Source organism: Netta rufina, assembly GCF_964035555.1.
Source record: "Netta rufina genome assembly, chromosome: 3".
Lineage (NCBI taxonomy): Eukaryota > Metazoa > Chordata > Aves > Anseriformes > Anatidae > Netta > Netta rufina.
The window spans coordinates 18,915,298-18,937,029 of record NC_140125.1 but is presented as its reverse complement, the minus strand read 5'-3'; the positions used below and the strand labels follow the sequence as shown (position 1 = coordinate 18,937,029).

The 21,732-nt window shown below is 38.9% G+C and overlaps 1 protein-coding gene across 4 annotated transcripts in view; it reads right to left on the bottom strand.

Moving 5' to 3' along the window:
* Nucleotides 1–21,507, bottom strand: part of LCLAT1 (lysocardiolipin acyltransferase 1) — a 91,463-nt gene extending 69,956 nt beyond the window's left edge. The window contains exons 1-2 of one of the 4 annotated variants that reach the window (XM_084285188.1): nucleotides 21,426–21,507; nucleotides 21,211–21,306 (exon numbers count right to left, since the gene is read on the bottom strand). The gene's annotated coding sequence lies outside the window, so the exon portion shown is untranslated. Of the gene's footprint in view, nucleotides 1–21,058; nucleotides 21,307–21,420 lie in introns of all 4 variants that reach the window. The other 3 variants (XM_084285187.1, XM_084285185.1, XM_084285186.1) reach the window with 3 other exon arrangements.
* Nucleotides 21,508–21,732: the final 225 nt, after the last annotated feature.

The window sequence follows — 21,732 nt, the reverse complement described above, 5'->3', positions numbered from 1 at the left end:
CCTCTATAAGGATACACCCTTGAAACTATCAACGGCTCTTCCACTGCCATCAGCACCGAATTCTTTCATTGGGTTAACAACACAAAAGAAAAACAGGAGACAAGTATGAACAAAATTCAAACAGCCTGTTCAACAAGCTATGTAAACCATCGACCATTGCTAGGATAGCAGCAGCACGACAGAAAATTGATGCTAACTCATATAATTGTAAGGGGTACAATTATGAAAATAAAGAGGGGGCATGTAAAAGCAAGCTTTCAGATGCATTAAGCAAGCTACCCAACTAGGAGAAGGTTTCAGTGAGAGTTTTGTATTTGCAGCCTTTAAAAAAATCTCCGTTTTAGAAAAAAAGTATGTTTTAGAACAGAATACATTAACCCAAATAACTCCTGTTTTTTGGTATAATGTATGCTACAAATGCATGTGCAACAAGTGAATGTGATTCTGATTTGATGGTATTACAGCACTTTTTTTTAACCGAAGCATTTTTTTATAAAGCATCTTTTATGCTGTGAACCATTGCCTGTGAAACAATTCCAATTGCTAGCCTACTCTATTTCCAGTTCTTAGGAGCATGTTACAGGTTACAAAACTTTAGCAGGCCCAGCCTTAAAAATCCCAACAGAAGACACTAAAGCCAGTAAGGGTCCACCCAGAATCAATGGTAAAATCAACTTAACTAGAAACTTATCTTCATTTTGCTACCCCTGTAAGACATTCTAGCTAAATAGTACTTATAAAGAAATGGAGAACTATGCCTACAGATCAATTCATGTCTCTCTCTCCCTTCTATAATTAAGAAGTTGCTATTATCAATCACATATAACTCTGCCAAATCTTTGAGTCTGAGCAACTGCCTCAGGCCTTTTTTTTTTTTTAAATATATTTCCAAGACAAACGTATATAAAAAGAAATTTGTGAACAACATTAAAAATGCTCTAGCCACATAACTGGAAAATTCCATACTTTAGATAACTTAAAATTTAGCAAGGCTGCCTTAGTGTCAGGAATACGTGGCACTTTGAAGCATACTTACACATCAGCAAATATTACATGATTATAACTTTAAAAGCCACATGCATTGTAATTATCTATTGAATTATGCTTACAGGCTGGCTGCTTTCCAAGGTAAACATAGTAGAAACAACAGATGGTTACCTGGCAGACTTGGAAGCAAAAGGGGAAACATGAAGTAGTTCTGCAGCAACATGATCATTTCATCCCCACTACAGGCAGTGGAAACTGTTTATTTGCATTTGATCTATTTATGAACATGAAAACCTGTTCTCCATCTGTTATGTTTTGGTGAAGATATCCCAAAAATGCATAGCCAAAACTTACACGTTGTCAAACCTCTGCACTGCTATTAACCGGTAGTATTTCTGATTCAGGACCTAACCATAAGAGGTGAAGCTCTGCTGTACTTTTCAGAGCCCTCTGGAGAACACCCTTCAGATCTAGTTTGACAGCTCACTAGCTGGACCAGTCAACAGCATGTTGGGGTATTTCTAGGACAACACTACAAACTAGAGTTAAGAACTGCAGCTTTAACCCTGTCTCGAGCTCCATAATTCTCCTACCACCAGCTACAAGGGAAGCTTATCTTCTGACAGAACCTCAAAGGGAGGTCCTCGAGACTTCAAAACCACTTCTAACAGAGCATTAACTTCATCCATCTGCATGGTGCTGTGCATAGATGCTAGCTTTGCCTGGGAAGATACACAGCTGAGTTAGGTGATCCGTACTCGAGCTAGAGCCATAGCTCAGCAACAAGCTGATGCAGGTACTTCGCTTCTGGTTCCAGGGCTACTGAATCCGATTCTATAAAACACACACGTTTTTCTTCAACCTGTAAGTGCCAAATATAAAAAAGCCAATATACCAATAAAATAGAATAGAGTAACTCATGTTTTTTGTTAAAGCTGAATGGGTTTTGTCCCTCAAACACACAGGAAGATAAGAGCTAACCTTTGATCCCTATTTGTAAAGTGTTTTACATTGAGATGCAAAGGCCCCAGTGTTATTTATAAATGAATAACGAGATGCTTGCATGAACACTTATAAAGGTCATTTTATCCTATAACAAATTACCAGTACAAGAAGCTAAACACAGTAACTCAGTGTTGAAGCCAGGGAAGTTATCTGCCAGTGCTTATGCAATACTTTTCTAAGCCTCTAGAAGACAGATAGAAAAAAGCAACATCTAAGACTAAGATTTTTAGCCTTATTATGTAAAATAATAGCTCGTTTGAAACAGAACCTCCAGTTATAATAAAGTTTGCCAGAACTGAAAGGAGACCATATAAAAAAAATAAATTAAAGGGTTTTCATGGGTGGTGTATTTCCCATATCAAAGACCATGTCAACGTTACAATGAGTTTCAAGTCAGTTCCAAATACATTTAGCAGTTGCAACCTCATTAGATGTACGTGCTGTGGCAGACTGACGCTAAGCAATCCAAGAATAAAGTAGCCATGAATTACAGAACAGCAAGTGACCTAGTCAGGGAAATAACCAGTGACAGCAATTCAAGGTCTACCAGATTTTACATGTGAGCAATGCTCTAACTTAACAAGAGCTATGAGGAAAAAAAAGGGAGGGAAGAAGGAAAGCCTCACAAAAACTATAGATGAAAAGTCACCCAACACACACTTTGGGCATTGTTACAGAACAACTGACTGCTTTCAGTCTCTGTCTCAGTATTGCTGATTTTACTATGAAAGTGCCTTAAAAGCTTCAAAGATATAGGGGAAAGGAACAAAATGACAGAACAACTTTTAAAAGGCAGTGAAAACTGTACTGCTTGTAACTTTGGGATGAGAGTCCAGAAAATACATAACATCCAAACCTACACCAAGACTTTCATGTGGAAGGGAGACAGTGTCGAGAAGGTTATGGGTTATTTGCACTAGATAAATGATACCCAAAAAAGAAGATATTATCCAGATTTGGCAGTGCAGATCACACTAACAGAAGTATCTAAATCAGGAATCTTCTCATAGCTGTTTCTGTAGTCGTGGAATGTCTTAATAATATAATGCAGTTGTTAATATCAACTGTATCTAGACTTCTATTTAGGTCCAGACAAATTTAATGATCTATCTAATGATCATTATGAAGGCCTTTACTTTTTTTTTTTTTTTTTTTTTTTTGCTGGAAGAGTCTCTCTTCCGAGAAAATCTAGAATTCTCAGTTCTTTCCAAGTGGGAGCACAGCCTGGCATATTTTTCCCCTTTTACCAAGTGCCCTGACCTTTCAAGGGAAAAGGTTATATTAACACACAGAATTCCTGGAAAGGGTCTGCTATTATTGATTAGCATACTAACAGCACAGGGAAAAAAAAAAAAAAAAAAAAAAAAAAAAAAAGCTAGAAAAACTGATTTCTAGCTGTGAAATAAGTTCACTAATAAGGATATGTATAAGAAAGCATGTACATATTGCTAGTTGTGTTTGCAAAATTCCCAAATGCAATTGCAGAATCACAGCATGGCTGAGGTTAGCAGGGACCTCTGAAGAAAATCCAGTCCAACCCCCTGCCGAGCAGGGTCACCCAGAGCGAGCACATTACACAGGATGGCATCCAGGTGGGTTGTGGATATCTCCGGAGAAGGAGACTGCACAACCTCTCTGGGCAACGTGTCCCAGAGCTCTGTCACCTTCCCAGTAAAGAAGTGCTCCCTCGTACTCAACTGGAACCTCCCGTGCTTCAGTTTGTGCCCCTTGCCTCTTGTCTTGACGATTGCTAAACGATACTGGGCCCAGTACTGACCCCTGGGGGACACGGCTGGCTACCGGCCTCCAACTAGACCGCAGCACCAAGCACAGCCCCCTGAGCTCTGACACCCAGCCCATTTTCAATGTATCTCACTGTCTACTCATCTAGGCCACACTTCCCAAGCTTGCCTATAAGGACATTGTAGGAGACAGTGTCAAACAGTTCTTGGAAATGCCTCTAATGATTTAATTGCAATGGGAACTATGATGGTGATACTTCTGTTGGGGAAATTATGATTTACAGGCTTGTCAAAAACAGATACTCGTGACATTCAATTTCCTTCTCTTCCCCATCACTTTAATCCTTCTCCCTCTTATCTTATGAAAGTAAATGCACTACTGAAACTCTCAGTACTCCCAAATAACCTATCAATGGTATATCTTCACATACTGGGATGCTTTCCATTCAAATAACATGGTCTGAGGAGAGATTATGCAGAAATCAGTTCACTTCTGCCATTACTGCAAGGCCTGCAAGAAAAAACATCACAAGCACAGCCACAAAATGGAACACAGAGGCATAAGCACTGAAAACAGCAGAACTGACTATGAAATATTCTTATGTCCCTGAGTTAAGTGAAATTTTTCAGACGAACGTGGAACAGACAGCTATGCTATTTGCTATCACGTACAGCGATAGCAAATGATACAACATGAGAATCAGAGACCTGATATTGCACAGTACCATTTGGAGTCTATTAGAGCTCTTCATTTATGTCAGCACAAGTAAACACTAACAAAAGGATGGAAACTATTTAGAGAATCTATAGTTTCAAGGCCTTTATTAAAAAAGGCACTGTAAAATTGTTCCAACTTTTCTAAAATGTCATGAATTAATTCAGTGACAACTGGAATTGTTTGTCTTTTCCAAAATCAAAAAAAAAAAGCATAAAATCAAATAGACCTGCAGGATGCTGCTGTCTTAATTTATGGGCTGAACAGCATCTGAATTTCTGAGTGGAGGTAGCCAGGGAGCTTAGAAACACTCAGCCTTATACACCCTAACTTATACTGAACAAGATCTTAAACCTAATTCTGCAAAACAGCACTAAAATGAAAGCCCATCTCTTCTTTCTCCAAATTGGTTTTCTTCACTGTCCAAATTCAGCAACAAGCAAGGCGAGGATCTTGCCCTTCAAAGTTCTGATTTCTCCCCTCAGGAGGTCCACCCTGAGCAACAAATGAAGCAACAGTGCATCCAGAAGAGTTATACCATCCTTCTTACATTGGGGTTCCCAGAGCTGAATGCAGTACTCCAGGAAGGGGTCTCATGAGAGCAGAGGTATAGAATCACTTCCCTCCCCCTGCTGGCCATGCTTCTTTTGATATAGCCCAGGATACAGTTGGCTTTCTGGGCTGCAAGTGTATATTCCTGGTGTATGGCGAGCTTCTCATAAACCAACACCCCCAAGTCCCTCTCTTCAGGGCTGCTCTCAAATCCATTCTCCACCCAGCCTGCATTTGTGCTTAGGATTGTCCCAGCATAGGTGCAAGACCTTGCACTTGGTCTTGTTGAGGTTTGGTCTTCAAAAGGTTTGCACAGGCCCACCTCTCAAGGTGGTCTAGGTGCCTTGGGATGACATCCCTTCCCTCTAGTGTGGGCCACGCAACAAAGTTTAGCATCATCAGCACAATTGCTAAGGTTGCACTTAATCCCACAGTACATGTTACTTAAAAAAAAAAAAAAAAGTTAAATACTACCAATCCCAATACAGATCCCTAAGAGACACCACTTGTCATTGGTCTCCAGTTGATTATCAAGCCATTGACCACAGCCCTTTCACCATGACCATCCAGCCAATTTCTTACTAATTTCTTATCCACCAAGTGGTCTCTCCATCAAGTTAATGTCTCTCCACATTTGAGACAAGGATGTGGTGCAGGATGAAATAAATAATTAAGATTGAGACCACCATTTTTCAAGGCTAAGACATATCATTTTTAATTGTATGTAGAATTGCTTCATATTCAAAATTTTATCACACACAAATCATTTTCACTTTCTCATGCTGCTGTCATGGTTTAACAGCTAGAGAGGACTGCAAGGAACCCAAATAATCTAACAGTGGGAATATAGGAACATGCTAGTTATGTCAAAGTGAAAGCTTAGAGCTACTTGAAAGCACTCCATTACAGCTAAGCAAGGCAAAACAACATGCCTTCTAACAATTAGAATCCAATTATAGCAGAGGCTAATTAAAATACAAAAGATTAATATACTGACTCAGGCATATTTAAGCCTGAGTTTTCCATCATCCATCACTGAAGGTGGGGTAAAGCCGGTTGTTAGAAAGTTTTCAAATGTGCAGTAAGGATAAAATTTGAAAACAACTTGAGGAAACATGGATTCCTGCTGACCACTTAGTTTTCAACAACAGCTAAGATTTATTGTAATGAAATTTTTTTTCCAACATAGAAACAAGTTATAACAATGTGTTTTTCCTTTCCAATGTTATTGAACCATCACAGTAAGAAAAGAAGCTTTCACAACCACTTTTAAAAAGATCTCTTCTATTGGATTCAAACATATATTATTAAAGTAATGCTGGTAACAGGAACCAGTTATTGGAATAAGTGATATTGAGGATTCCTGAGCAATTAAATTTCATTACAAACTTTGATATATTGATGAGAATGTTTGAACTGAGTATTTAGAAAAATATACTGAAAACAAATGTCCATGAAACTATTGGACATGAAAATGTGACATCTTTGCCAGTTTCTATTCTAAAAGGTAAGCCAGCAATATTCACTAAAAGCCAACAAGTTATTTTTAGATCCTCTCTCATCTTCACCAGTTTATGCACGATAAATTAACAGTCTTTTCAAAGAGTATGCTAAAATAAATTAGCTATATAAATTCAGTTTGGAAGTAGGTGGTTGGTAAAATAGCACGTGGGTAGCCCTGTCCCAGTTGTAGTGTGTGCTGTTCTTTGATATTCACGAGGCAAAGGATGTGAAGACAAAGGTGCACTTGGTGCTTTATTACGCTTGGTGGAATATGGTAAGAAGTTCAGACAAAAATCCCTCACTGGGTAAGCAACGATGACGTGGTTTTGTTAAATACGTATTTGCTCACCTTAGAGGTATCTCACAGAAACAGTCTAAGTGCAATAGGAAGTAATTGTAGAAATTTTAGTAATTTCTATAAAAATATATAGTAATAATGCAATAATAATATATAATAATGTATTAATTGTAGTAATTGTAGAAAGTAATGGACTCGTGGCAGTACATATAATTATGTGGTATCACAACTGTGATAACATTAGATCATAAGTAGCTTCCAAATCCAGACAAGGAGCACATTCCTTCAAATGTTTTAGCTCAAATAGCTACAAAAGTCAAAAGAAGTGAATCAATTTTAAGAATCAGGCTCTATAGTCAGGTTTTACCCCTTTTTACATGCATTTCAGCAACATTACTGTGGTTCTGGACTAGCAGTTTGGTTGTTTTTTGTTGTTGTTTTTTCAAATCTTTGATAAAAAAAAATTACAATAAAAAAAGTAACTGTCTTCTGTTTCATAGCACAGACTTTTAAGATCCTGGATGAAAAGTACCTTATGTAATTTTCAGTTCACCAAGCCTAGTCACAATCCATCAAAGAAGAATTTTCTTCATTTAATTTTGGGTATTTAAATTAGCACTTTAAATTGGGTAGCTAGAATTATTTCCCCTCATTCCCCATCCCATGTCTCTATACTCTGTAAACTGTTCCTGTAATCTTTTCTTACAAAAGAAATCTCCACTTTCCCTTACTGTGAAGCACAGCTTATTTTCATGGAGGCTTGATGTACAGGGGGCTAATATTGCAGAACTTGGTAGTGAAGCAGGCAATGATAATAGGAAAAGCTAAAGAGACACTTAATTTCACAGATTTCCCCCTCTCCTTACATCTTCATGCCACCAGAACCTCCCAAATGCACAATACTACGTAGACAGTATTTTTTTTTCAAGTTTTTCTTCTGAGAAAAGGAAAGAAAGGAAAGGGGCATAGGATGCCTTGGAAGAGTTACGGTTTTCCTACAAGACATATAACAACTGCTGTGCACCAAAACACAGCTTGGAGCTTTAATAGAGTTTCAGAACATGAAATCTAGTTGTCAGGCAGTTTTTGAGATGAGATCAAGACCAAAATTACCAAAATCATTTACATTTATGTAAGAATAGTAACAACAAAACTGTTTCTTTTTATGTACAAAAGTGACTAAACACGTGCAGTCGTAACAAACTTCAGCAATGAAAAAAATTGTTTGCAAAATTAAGTGCTTTTTCACAATAGCCCTCTCTTCTGTTTTCTTCCCCTTTGTTCCTGTTGACTTGACAGAAGAATATTCTTCTGTCAATTTCACATTTGAAGACATTTCAAAAAACTGTTTTAGATTCAGACTAAATTTTAGTTGTCAAGGACTTGTCTTCCCCAAAGTCTGAAGAGAAGATCCTTTAACCAAATGTTTATGGAAGGTTATTAAATTGAGTCCCCTTAGCCAACAATAGTTTGCCTAGAACAGTCTTCAAAAGAGTTGCCCTGTTTGAAAACACCAGCATTTGGATATCAAACGACTCCCATTATTACACCATTGACCCATATTTCAATTCAATAATTTTGTTTCCATAAAGAAATTTTTAGAGTAACCATGAAAATTCAGTGTTTATTTAGATAAAAAGGACACAGGTACTATTATGTCACAAGCAGCTAAGTCAAGAATATTACAATATTACTGTGCCACTGAATTTGATCAACCAAACTTATTTTTCTAAATAATCACATATACATGTATTTTACCCTAGGTGCCCTAGAGCTGTTAGCCAAGTGTACAATGGGCGAGCTGCACACACCATGACCACCAGAACTTCCCTTAGCCATTTTTCTTTTCAATAATAAATGGTCAATTTAGAAAAATAACTTTCAGATTATGAAATACATATCTGACAAAGATTTTCCCTCACACTATGCAGTGCAATCAACCTGTTATCCTCTGATAGCTCTAAGAATGTAATTCATTACTAATGCAGTACCTCAACCTTCATGTATCTAACATGTTAGAAGCAGGCTACCAGTCCTCAATAATGGACTATTTAGTACAGTAAGCGGTAACAGTAAGCGTCTAGTAAGGTTTTGATTTTAAAAACTTTTTTTCATGACAATTATATTCACTAGATCATTTTTCTCCCCCTTTTCAGAAGCAGCAGCATTTGTCCCTAGTCAAATTCTTTGTAACTCAAAAGAGTAAACAGGGAAATTTATTTTGCCAGCTTATTTAGGGACTTTCCAAGCACACATCTATTTACAAAAACTTGGCCTTTCAACAACTACTTACAACTATCTCTACATCCTCCTAAAAAAGCACAAAACCAGAACTCTAAGAAAACACAGCAGCAAGGTTTTGCTCAGGGCTCCTATCTAGTTTGCTCAGGGCCCCTATCGTCCCATATATCCAACATATCTGAATTTCAAAACAAGCTGAGCATTTACACTTCATAAATGAAAATGCACAAATATGCCTAAGTAGAAAGGAAGCCGCACATTACCTAAACCTGTATGGGAGACTCCCTTCATTTTCAAAAGGGGAACTAAGACAGCATTGCCACAGGGAAAGAAATTGTTACTTCCTATTTTAAGTATTAACAAGTTACCTATGACATCCTAGCTGTAAATTAACGTAGCGGTGATTTCTCTAGTTATATTCTAGGGTCTTTTTATTTTATTTTAATCTTATTTTAGGTTTCAGTATTCAGTTTGTTCTTAAGACAACTTGTTTTTCAAGTATTCCAAACTTGGTTCGGATGTAGAATTTTATCCACTGAAGCAAAGAAAATGGGTCTTGTAAATAATAGAATTTATCTGAACCATGGAGGAGCTGAGGGGGTGTAGTAGGTTTACACAGCAAGGTTTTGGTAGTGAGAAGCTGTGTGGGGGCTGCTGTGAAAAGACTGCAAAAGCTGCCCCATGTTAGATCAGAGCCAGCTCCAGCCAGCTCCCAAAGGGACCTGCTGCCGGCCAGAGCTGAGCCAGTGAGTGACGTTGGCCGGACCTCTGTGAGAGCAGACTCAAAGGCAAAAAAACTGCTGCACAACAGCAGTTGGTGGAAGAGAAGGGTGAGAAACTGAGAAAAAATCCAAGATACACCAAGGATAGTGAAGAAGGAGGGGAGAAGGTGCTCCAGGTGCTGGAGCAGAAGTCCCCTGCGGCCTGTGGAAAGGCCCCTGGTGGAGCAGGCTGTCCCCCTGCAGCCCATAGGTCCCACATGGAGCAGATCTCCACGCTGCAGCCCCCCCATGGGTGGAGGAGCCCCCGGTGGAGCAGCTGGATGTGGCCTGCAGGAGGCTGCAGCCCACGGGGAGCCCCCGCAGGAGCAGGCCCCGGGCCGGAGCTGCAGCCCATGGAGAGGAGCCTATGGTAGCAGAACTTCCTCTACTAAATCCACTGATGAAGAAACTGTTCTTTCATATCATGGATATGAACATGATTTAATTACAATGACTTGCTGGTACAGAGCACCTTTGGATAAAAAAAAATCCTCTCTAAACTTAGAATAGTGAATTCGTTGTAACCTCAAGAATTTAAACCAAAAAAAAGAACAGCCTGCAGAAAACAGCAACATCTACAACTCAAGACAATTGAGCTGCAACCAGCCACCAGCATTTCCAGATTCAAAGAACTGTCCTTGGGAACTCCGTTAATGGTTGCCACACACATCTGGTACAGAAGAAACCCAAACAACATCCAGATTACTGCTCTGAAAACCTTGCTTCCTGTCCCTCTTGCTATTTTTCAGTCTTGGTTTCTGATCCTGCTCCTCATTCTTTGTCACTTCAGTTGTATTAACTTCTTCTGCCAGCACACCTTATGCTGTTAGTCCAGTCTCTGGTCTGCTGTTCAACACCAATTCTAGGTCTCACTCCCCACAATACCCCCATCATTCTTACTGCTTCTGAGCATGCCATTGAAGCTGGAGGAAGAACAAGCAGATGTAGATCATAATCTCTACACTTGAATCTCTGGAGCTTGTATACCTTTGTTTTCCAGTTCTTCATCAAAGCATTTCATGCCAGTCTGTCATAAATTACTGGATCTACCCATTCATGCCCCAATTAGGTTCCTCTCAATCAAGCAAAAGAAAAGCAACTATCAGCTACCTAACTGATGCCCTAGTAGTAAGAGTAACAGCTGAGTATCATCAAGGACCAAGCACATACCCCTAAAATTCCCTGCAACCTTAGTAGTCAGATACAGACTATACACTTTATAGTTCTTGTTATCCGGCGTTTTTCATGTAGCTACTCTGAATTAGATGAGAGTCTGAAAAAGTGTTTGCTTTATTGTGTGGATTCTTTGGGAAGCTTTGTTGTTATTCTGGGACAGGGAAAGAGAACAACATTTACATAAAACCTGGCAAGAAGAGGCAACACCCACTTTTCATTTGTTATTTTGGCCCCGACTGATGATATTTTTGGATTTTCATTCTGGAAAAAGGATAAAGATGAGGAATTGTCTGAGGGAGTGTTTGTTGGGCTGCCTGCCGTCAGTAAATTGGAAAATTGCCTAGGGTAAAGAAAGGACAGATTCTGTAAACCTGCATTTAATCTGTGTTTAACAGAACATTCTTACAGAAAATGAATATTTACAGTTTCTTGATACCTAAGATACTTTGTTATCTTATATGGTGTTGAACAAAATGATCAGTAGAACAAACACAGAAGTTGCTGAACTGAATCAGTCCACCCAGCCATCCTGTCTGACAATATCTTGAACCACACATTTCATAAGAAGGTGCAGGAAGAAAGCCTGAAGTAGGCAGTGCTGGCAAGTTTATTCTTAGTCTCTGCTGACATTTAGCTTAAACCATAAAATACATGTTTTTATATTCTTCTCAACATTACTCATTCATTAACAGACTAAGCTTGTCTTCTATATAAACAGACCTAATCCCTTTGTTCTAGCAGCATCCTTTGAAGGTTTCTTCACTGTTGCTGAGTATCCAAATCTATAAAGGAAAATGACTGACAGCAGACAGACAACTTCCCCTTTCAAGTAACAAAGGTACAAATCCCAGCCACAATTTCGGGCAACTATCGGTACCAGGTAGTCAGAAGTGAGGCAAACCCATTAAAGGCTTTTAACTAACTTAACTGCAAAACACCAGTAATTCTCAGAATGCCCTCCATCCCCTCCCTTGAATCTTTAAAATAAAGTCTAAAGACTGTATGTCATTCTAAGGAAAAGTTCAAATTTTTTTAAATGTCTTACCAGAAAACGTTGTTAGTTGTGAACCAGCACATCAGATTATGTAAAACAACTTAAAGGCTTCAAAGAACAAAGTATTTAAGAAGAGGAAAGTAGTAAGGAGAAAATTAGATCTTATTTCTGGGATCGGTTCAGACAGCCACACTGGAGCAAAGGATGCTCTTGAGAAGCCAGGAACCTTCCAGCCCATGCTACTAACAGGTCAAGGGATGTAAAGAATGGGTAAAAAAAAAAAAAAAAAAAAGCAGCAAACTGGACAATCCCAATCTAACAACTGCAAAAGAGAAAAAAAATATACTCCTGTTGTATGCATTATTTAAAGCATAATTTACCCTTCCACCATTTGTTATTATCTCAGACAACGAAATGTCTCAGCAACTTCCAGAGAACAGATTAGTTTTTCTCCCCTCAAAAATATGGGACTAACACAACCATCTTTTTTTTTTTTTTTTTACAATAACAATATATATACTACGATTCACTTGCATTAAGTCTTGCTAAACATGTTATTACCTTTAAAAAGAAAATGCAGATAATAATTTCAAAACAAAAAAGAAAGATGTGGATGTGCGATGACTATTATGTGATTTCATCCTAAATTGAGTATACTTAACCTACCTTTCAAATATTTTTGTAGGTGCTTACGTACTGTAGGTGCTTATTGCTTCATTCTTTTTCATTCACGTTTGCTTTATTTTTCTTCTGCTTACCAAGGTAACAAGTATACTTACAGAAATGTGTTCTAGAATTCTACACAAAACAGAACTACGTCACTACTCTGTCACAATAATCATGCTGATATGAAGTAGATGCCGCTGCAGCTGAAAAAAATCAAATGGCAAAGAAGATGACAATGAAGTATGTGGGAGCAAATATACAAATAAACCCTTTATAATGAAAGAAACTAGTACTAAAAATCTTTTTAAAATGTCAGCTGGGGGACTCAATAAAGGTCAAGACACTTTGAAAAGAAGCTGATTCAAAAATTTTTTTAGGTATTTACATTCTTTTGTTCCATAATTCCGTACAATGTATTCTACATTACCTTAAGTTAAGAAATGACCTTTATTGCCAACATTTACTGTCCATTATCTAAGAAGTCCCAATTTTTGCTTGAAGAAGCCAAACTTATTGATTTGTAAATTGTCTCAGTCTGCACCCTGCAGGATACTTAGTGATTTCTACCTCCAAAATCACTGCTTATGTTGATTAAGTTCTAGCATCTAATTTCTTTTCACTGTTCTAGAATAAAAAAGGTGGTGTGACCACAGGAATCACTTCATGTATTTTAAACAGCTTTTAACATTATTGTTCCCGCCACTAGCGAATGAAAATAGGTGGGGCAAATATTTTTGTTAAAGAAGAAATCTTTCATTTAACAACAAAACTGTGTCGAGAAAGCCAACTGAAATGTACAGACACATTTTGAAATCACTAAACTTAGAGGCACTACAAAATTCTGACAATCTTGTGAAATTGCGAAATGTTTGTTTAGAAGCATTTTCATTACAGAAATGTCAGGTAGATTTCCTTAACTAACAGAAAGGCATGTTTATATAGTTTTAAAACTATCACTCATAACAAAAGCAAAATCAACAATGAGAAATGTTGTTTTTGATACTGTACATACTCCTAAAACCTCTTCTTTTTGGTGGTTAAACAACCGTGTTTTCCTGTGTATAAAAAGTACTTTTGTCCCTTCTTATAGTGCAACACCATTACATAAACAAGAGAAACAACCACCAGCAAAACACAGCAAATGCTTCTCTTTCCTTCCTCCCTCAGGAAGGGAAATTGTTTTTTCTCCGGCAGCCCGGTTACAAAGCACATTTAAAATGCTCTAACAACAACAGGTTTAAAACCACCTCTTTGCTTCTCAATTCACACCGCCCTAAGACTTCAAATAAAAAAGGAACCTTGTTCCTAAACAACACCCCTTACTCTGCAAGGGAGTAAGTTTACTCTTACTTCAACCACCCCAGTATCTGTAGGAGGGACAGCACAGCAGGGCACAGGCAATCCAAGAGGTTCCTGGAATGTGTTGGTGATGGATGGATCCTTCTCCAAGTGATGGAGGAGCCAACGCAGAGAGGTGCTGTGCTGGACCTCATTTTCACCAACAAGGAGTGGCTGGTGGGGAATGTGAAGCTCAAGGAGCTTGGCTGCAGCGACCATGTCATGGTGCATTTTAGGAGCCCAAGGGCAGCAAGGAGGGAGCACAGCAAGCTTGCTACCCTGGACCTGGGGAGAGCAGACCTTGGCTTCTTCAGGGAGTTGCTTGGTAGAGTACCATGAGACAAAGCCCTGGAGGGAAGAGGGCTCAAGAAAGCTGGTTAGTGTCCAAGGATCACCTCCTCCCGGCAAAGAGGAGGTGAGAAAAAAACACCAGGAGGCCTGCATGGATGAATGAGGATCTCCTGGCCAAATTCATGCAGAAAGAGGAGGCCTACCGAGGGTGGAAGCAAGGACAGGTAGCCTGGGAGGAATACAGAACTGCAGCTGCGGAAGCTTCACATCCCTTGTTCTATAGGTGTCCAGTTTGAAACCTTAGCATTCAGTACAAGGATTACAATGGACTACAACTAGCTATTAGTAACAACGTTTGGTGTCAAGTGCTTATCAAGTAAAAAGCACAACCCAAATCTTCAGAGCAGCATTTAACTAAGACTTTCAGCTAATCGTCACTCCTTTATTCAGTTCAGTATACAGCATCAAATGTGCAACTAGTAAAATGGGTTCTACAGACCACACATCTTAGATCCTTAAGGCATTCCTAATATACAATCCATCCTAAATAGTAATTTTCTTAAGGAAAAAAAGTTAATACAATAATGGAATTGCAGACAGTCAATTTGTATGTGGAGATGTGGGTGACATTAACAAGACATATTCAATATCTCACTTGTACCTATGTTTTCGTTGATACTGGAATGCAGACTAAAAATCAGATGTCTAATGTGAAGAGAATTTTGGGGAACACCTGCTTACCTCTCAAAGAAATCATGCAACTTGAGAAATGCAATTTCAGTATATTCAAGGGACAAAAGAAAGCTTTTTGATATTCATGAATTTCCAGAAAATAATTACAATTAAAAGTTAGGACATCTTAAGCAGAGGGAAACCTACCGTCGCCCACATGCTATGTTCATACTTTTCTAAAAATCAAAATTCAATACTGAAGTCACATAATTATAATGGTTAAGCATCCCCTTCAAATTCTGTACATAAATAAAAGCAGAGATGTAACAGGAACAACTTTTTCTGTGTTTACTACCTTTGAAAGGGTAAATCTGTTATCAACAGATTAATGGGAAAAAGAACAAAGCTTTGGTTTAATTACCACTTATGTTTCAAAACAGTACAGTAAGTCTGTGTTATTCACTGTAGTGAATAGCCAGCAGGATTAAATCCATACTGGATTAAAGAGTAAATCTTATCATAATAGTGTTTCACACGCCTGATTCAGGTCACTTTTTTTTTTTTTTTAATGTATGTTTCAGTATTTCCCCCCATAGAAGCAAAATAATACCTCCTAGTGGTATTAATTGCTCATAAAAGAAAAAGGTTTTAAATAAAAACCTTAATATGATAACCCTAAAATACAACATATTTTCTTTTTGATATAAATTCTGTCCACCAAGAAAAAAAATCAATGAAAGCGAGCTTTCAGAATTTGAAGAAAAAGCATATTGACTCCAAGCATCCCCTTTTTTAATCCAACTCATCACATTTTAGTTATTTTATTATTATTATAAATTAGGGAATAACTTAGGTAAATGAACTTCCTTTCAAAAAAAAAAATAAGTGGCTTTTCGTAATGGCTGAGTTTAGAATAGGCATATATGAAGCTTCCCTAACCCTATTCCAGAGCAAAAATAGTTAAAAGTGTTTTAATTAATCCACTTTTCATTGACAAATAGTTCCTTTACAATGTTTTTAATATAGCTCAACATTGGCTGCATCTTTCTCGACAGCTGGTATTTCCTTAACAGAAAATGTCACAAACGGCTTAAGTATAACATTCTTTCTAAAATTCATTTCCTTTCTGTGTAAGAAGTTAATACAGCAGGGGGAAAAAACGCAGGAATGTTTCATGCCATGTGGGATATAACAGTTTTAGAGTTTTGCTTTAAATCAGCCCAGTAACGTTTTTGTAGAAGTATTATTAATGTTGCTTTAGCTCTACATTTGGAAAAAGGAAAAATGCTTGCCCACAACTTTGCTTCTCTGCAGACTGCATTCCAACATGAACTTCACTTTTATGTTCTAGGTCTTCAAAACACGCCTGGTGGAAATCTGAGAGCTCTCAGTAAAGTTCAACTTAGAGGAGAGATATTAAGAATAAAAAAACCCATCTAGCTAAGAAAAGAGAGACTGACAGTCTCAGTGTATCAAATACTTCCCTAAGCAGAAAAAAAAAAAGTTCTTTATAACTTCACTCTAAACACTAGAATCATTCAAAACATTGGTATTAGCAGAAAGGCACACCACAACCTTTCTCAGGAGAAGGAGAGACAGTAAGACCTGACTCACAGAAGGAGATGCAATTCCTGTGGTTAAGCCACTCCCCTACAGTAACTCCAGATCCCAAGCTCTTAAGAGCTGGGAGACTTGCACTGCTGCATGCACAACTATGTTCCCACATGCAAAAATCCCTGGAAATGCTATCTTTACAGGCAATTGAGGGCAAAGGCATTTAGTCTAAAGCCTGTACCTACACCCTTTAAAGGCTGTAAATAACTACATGGCTGGAGAGCTACAGCAGGAACAACAGTCTTCAAGAAAGTTTATACACAAATGATTGCTTTAACTAAAATTTGGAAATTGCAACCTCAGGGGCACAACCATTTATGATAAAATGAAGCATCCATTTTGTAATGAATAGTACACCAATGCAAGCACTGGAAATAGTGGTAACTGTCAGAGCTTTATTTAGAACTTGGTATTCAAGTGAGAAAATTTAAACCTGATGTTCCTAATGAAAGAACACACTTCTCTGAGCAAGGGCATAATTTTGCGAGACACTTTGTAACTTTCAATGGTTACAAACAGATGAGTCTGCAAAACATTTCCTGTAAATCAGACTGACACACAAATATTTTTCTAAGGAAACTACAGTGCAAAACCTATCCATCTCCTGGAGACAGCACAAAATGCAGTAAGACTGAACCTCTTTTTAAAACAGTCTATCCCAAACTACAGAAAGATCAGACACACCCAGAACATTACATTTCATCTTCCCAGACAGTCTGCAATTACTTAAGAGAGATTAAACCATATCAAACACCCCCTATCCACATGTGAAATGCACATCAGTTCCCAGAACATTTTTTCCCCTACCTGTCAATGAATAAGGAGTTTACTGTCAAAATACCATTTTTACTTGTTGTAAGGACAAACCTAGTGACCTTGGCAAGAGACCCTGAAAAAAATACCCCTAAAACTCTTTTCTGTTTAAGCAAAATTACTAGTCAAATTGACAGATTTACTGGTGTTGTCACACTGAAAAGGGAAGACCAGAAGAGAGGTACTGTCTATGCAGGGCACTAATAGGAAATGATTCACGAGTCTTACCAGACTCTACACAATCACTCGATAACCTTGGCATCAACGTTTTACCTCACGCTTCCTGAAATTTTGCACTCAAGGGAAAAAGGCTTTCCACTAGCTCAGAATTTAAACAAAAAAAAACAAAACACTTCATCCCAGTAGAGACCCAACAGGTAAATTTTTCTTCTATTTGTTTTGCTCTTTGAGAACTCTTATATAGGTCTCCTTGGCTTTGTTAAAGAACCTTGTGATGACTTCCCTAGAGCACACGGCCCCAAACTCTGGCTGGTATACTACCTAAAAAAATTATGTTGCACAGCTAGGAACAAGTTCCAAGTTCTGACTACAGACAGAACGCAGAAAGCCAGATTTCAGTCTGTTAACTTCAGTTTCATTTAGCGAAATTTACAGCTTCAGCTTACTAACAGAAAGCAGTACCGACACCCTGCCGAAGGAGGTACAAGACAACCGATGAAAACTTTAGTAATCTCCAAAACAATGCTCGCACAGAAGTCTGGAAGAACAGCATTTCACTTTGTTCTGATGTAACTTGGCTTCTTGCTGAGTAGAATTTACAGTCTCTTGCTGAACAGCTACCTTTCAAAGTTCAGAAGCACAGTATGAAGTGCTTTCAGGGGTATTTATTATAAAAAGACTAGTATCAAGACATATTTGAGGCAATCTATACATTTTTGACGGAAATAAGCTGTAAAAACACTTCAAAAGCATTAATCAGCTTGAAAACATTTATTTCATCATACATTTTTCTCAATAAGTTAAATCACATTAGCAGGACATCTTTTAAAATATAGCTCAAGCTAATTTTAAGCATGGTTGGAAAAGTTTGGCCTACGCTGATTAAAATCTGTACTTAAATGAAAGGAAAATGTAACCACAGAAAATATGCTTAGTTTAGAAAAACAAGCATATCACTGCCAGAGTGGCGTCCTAAGTTTAGAATGCTGCCTAATGTTATAATTAGGAGAAACTAAAATGAATCTCTAAATGTTTCAAGATGAAACAGCCATTGGGAAATTTGCAAGATATCTGATTATGTTCTGAATTCAAACACAGTGCTAACACTCAATCTGAACAAATGCAGGCTGTTGCTTGTGTGGGAAATCAATGTTAAAATCTATAGTAACACTAGCTAAGAGAAACAATAATGAAACCTAAGAGCAAAATTACCACGTGATGTGGAATTAATTATTCAGACAAAGAATATTGTTTGAAGAAGAAAACAGTTTAGAATCTACCGTTTACCGCTTCTGTCTCCCCAAGAGCTGACCAAACTGAAAAAAAAGGGTTCTCTGTGCTTTTACCACTGTTAAAAACGCTTTAGTGGCCATATTAAGTGGTTCATGCAAGTTCTCACATGCAGGACTGTAACTTCTCACCTTAAAACACCAGAGAAGATCTTCCTACTGGATTTGAAAGGTCATAAGGCACATTTTCTTTAACTTCCCAATTAACATTAACATTTATATCTGGTCTGAATCATTATCAGATCGGACAAGCAAAAAGTAAGAGAAAAAAATACCACACAATAACCCCAGATCTGTATGTTGATTTCATGTACAAACACAATAAATTCCAGTTACCACGAACAGTCAGCTAAACCTTTGCCTGAGACAAGTGACAAGGATTCATGAAATCAAACTCTATTCCTATTTTAAAATCATGATGATGTGAGCTTGTCAGAACCAGCACTACTTGCTACTGGTTCTCTTCAGTTTAGCGAGAGAAATGATGTGCTTGGTTTTATTTCTCATTTCATTTCTTGTACCTTGATACCCAAAAGGACATGAACAGCCAGTTTATACCAAAGGATGATCAAAACACCTGCAAGCCACAGTAGTTTTAGTATTACAGAGAAAGTCTTGGAAAAGACTGTTTCAAAGCAGCAAGAAGAAAAAACAGTTTTGTTTCAAGGAATCCCCAGAAAAGAATAAGCCCATTGTCAGATTAAAGGCAAATTAATTTTCTCAAACTTATGAAAGGACAGTGTATTGAAACCAAGTTGAGCAATTATTTTTGTATTGATCAGTAAAGCCTCCCTCCATTAGAAAACCTAAGAGAAAAATTCCTTAAAAAAAAAAAAAAAAATATTTTGTCTATATTTCACCTTACAGGTGAATATATTATTCCACCATATAGGTTTCTTTGAACCTATATGTCTAGGTTCAAAGAAGTCTGCTAACTCTCTACCTGCTCATCCTATCCTGCAATAGCAACAAGAGCCTTTACAAAACACAGCTGTCTTTCAGGAGTCATCAACTTTTTGTCCAAGTCAACAAGAAGTTACATAAACCGAAGTGCAAGCCTTTTCACACACTCAGAATGGATCTGTTTCAAAAAGGTAGCTCTCTACAGGTTCCATTTTCCACTATTCTAACTCTAAGAACTCACCAAACACTGCTGCACAATGCAAACAAGCCAGCTAGTTCCCAGTCCGGAGCTAATAAAACATTAAACCAGATTATGCAACTTGGTATCGGACACAGGAAACATGGAATCTTGTCTGCCTGTTCTCGGCACCACAACCTGAAGAAACAAGTGAACAAGGGGACAACCTCAAAAAAGACTGTCAGTGGAAAACAGAAGTAAGAAGCAAGGAAAGAAAAAAGGGACAGACATCATTAGAAGGAGCTGCTAGAGAAGCAGAGACTCTGCAGGAACAGATGAAAGACATGACAGCCTGCCACTTGAGCAAACAGAACGGATTTGTTGGATCAAGTAACTTTAACACTGCTAAAATCCCCACTGAAGCTCTCTGTTCTGAGTATTAACAAACACTACAAAATCTCATGCACCAACCAACATTTCTGCAGTATTCATTTTAACATGTACTTTGACTTCTCTTCTTTTTAATCCTAGTCTCCCCATTTTGTAATAACAAAACCAAGTAGACTGTCTGTTGTTTGTTTTTTTTCTTTTCCCCATGTTACTGCAGGATAAGTTTGTGCTTGATTAAAACATTGCCACAGTAAACGTTATTGCAAAGTCTGTCACCAAAAGCAGAGATTAGGCAGTGTCTTTAAAAGAGGAAATGTCTCCTATGGAGATACTTAGCAATCAATAAGGAAAATATGCAACCCGTTATGTAAACACACCCCACTCAATGAACTAGGTTAAGCATGGCTTAAAAATGGAGTAATTACATCCAAGAACTATATCACAACGGATACACAAGAACCAAAGTGAGGCTGCACATATAGTTTAACTCTCGCATTTGTGTCTGGTGCCCAGCTTTCTGCAGCCAGTTAAGTTCTTAGTGGTTTAGCTGGTGTAAGTTATACACGCCTTGTTCTGATCCCCATCCCGCACTTCTTGCACAAGGGACATCTGGGTCAAAGTTTAGCTTTGCTAGGGAGTAAATTTAGCCGAGATAGCAGCACGCATGGCATCACCCATGGGCGAAGCGACAAGAGGCACGGCGACTAGGGAAAACCACACGAGTATGGCTGGAAAAAACCTGAAAGCAACCTGCACAGAACTTCACTGCAACCTTCCACAGGAGCCTGCCCCGGCTCTGCTTCCTTAAGAAGGGCAAACACCGAGGCTTGAGGTTACAACAACCACGCGACTGTTTCTCCAGACAGCGTTACAGGCGGCGCAGCCGAGGTTTCGGGACGTACATCTCCCACACGCCGAGCTCCCGGCCGCTCTCAGGCACCCTCCTGCGCCGCGGCCCCGCCCGGCATCTCCGCGGCCCTACAGCGCTCCGGCCATGCCTGGGGAGGAAAGGGGAGCCAGGTCAGGCCGGGCCAAGCCACACAGCGAGCCTCACGGCTGCGGTGCTCGAAACCCAGCCGAAGGAGCCCCCCGGGGCCGGGGCCCGGCCTCACCTCACCTGAGGGGAGCCCCCCGCCCGCTCACGGGGCCGCCCCGCCGCCCCGCGCCTCCATGGCCGCCGCCATCTTGGCGCTGCGACCTCCGCCCCGCCCCGTCTCTTCCGGAGGCGGCGGTGAAGCCGTTGCCATGGCGCCGGCGCCGCGCCCGGCCTCCCTTAAAACCACACATGCGTGTGGTTTTCGGCCACGTTTTGCAACAGTTTGGTCAAAATGAGAGGAATTCGTGTTGCACCACCTCTCCTCTGCCCTCCTTCCTACCCCTGCCAGGTTTTTCCTCCCCAAAACAGGGCCGCCAACGGCCGTTGG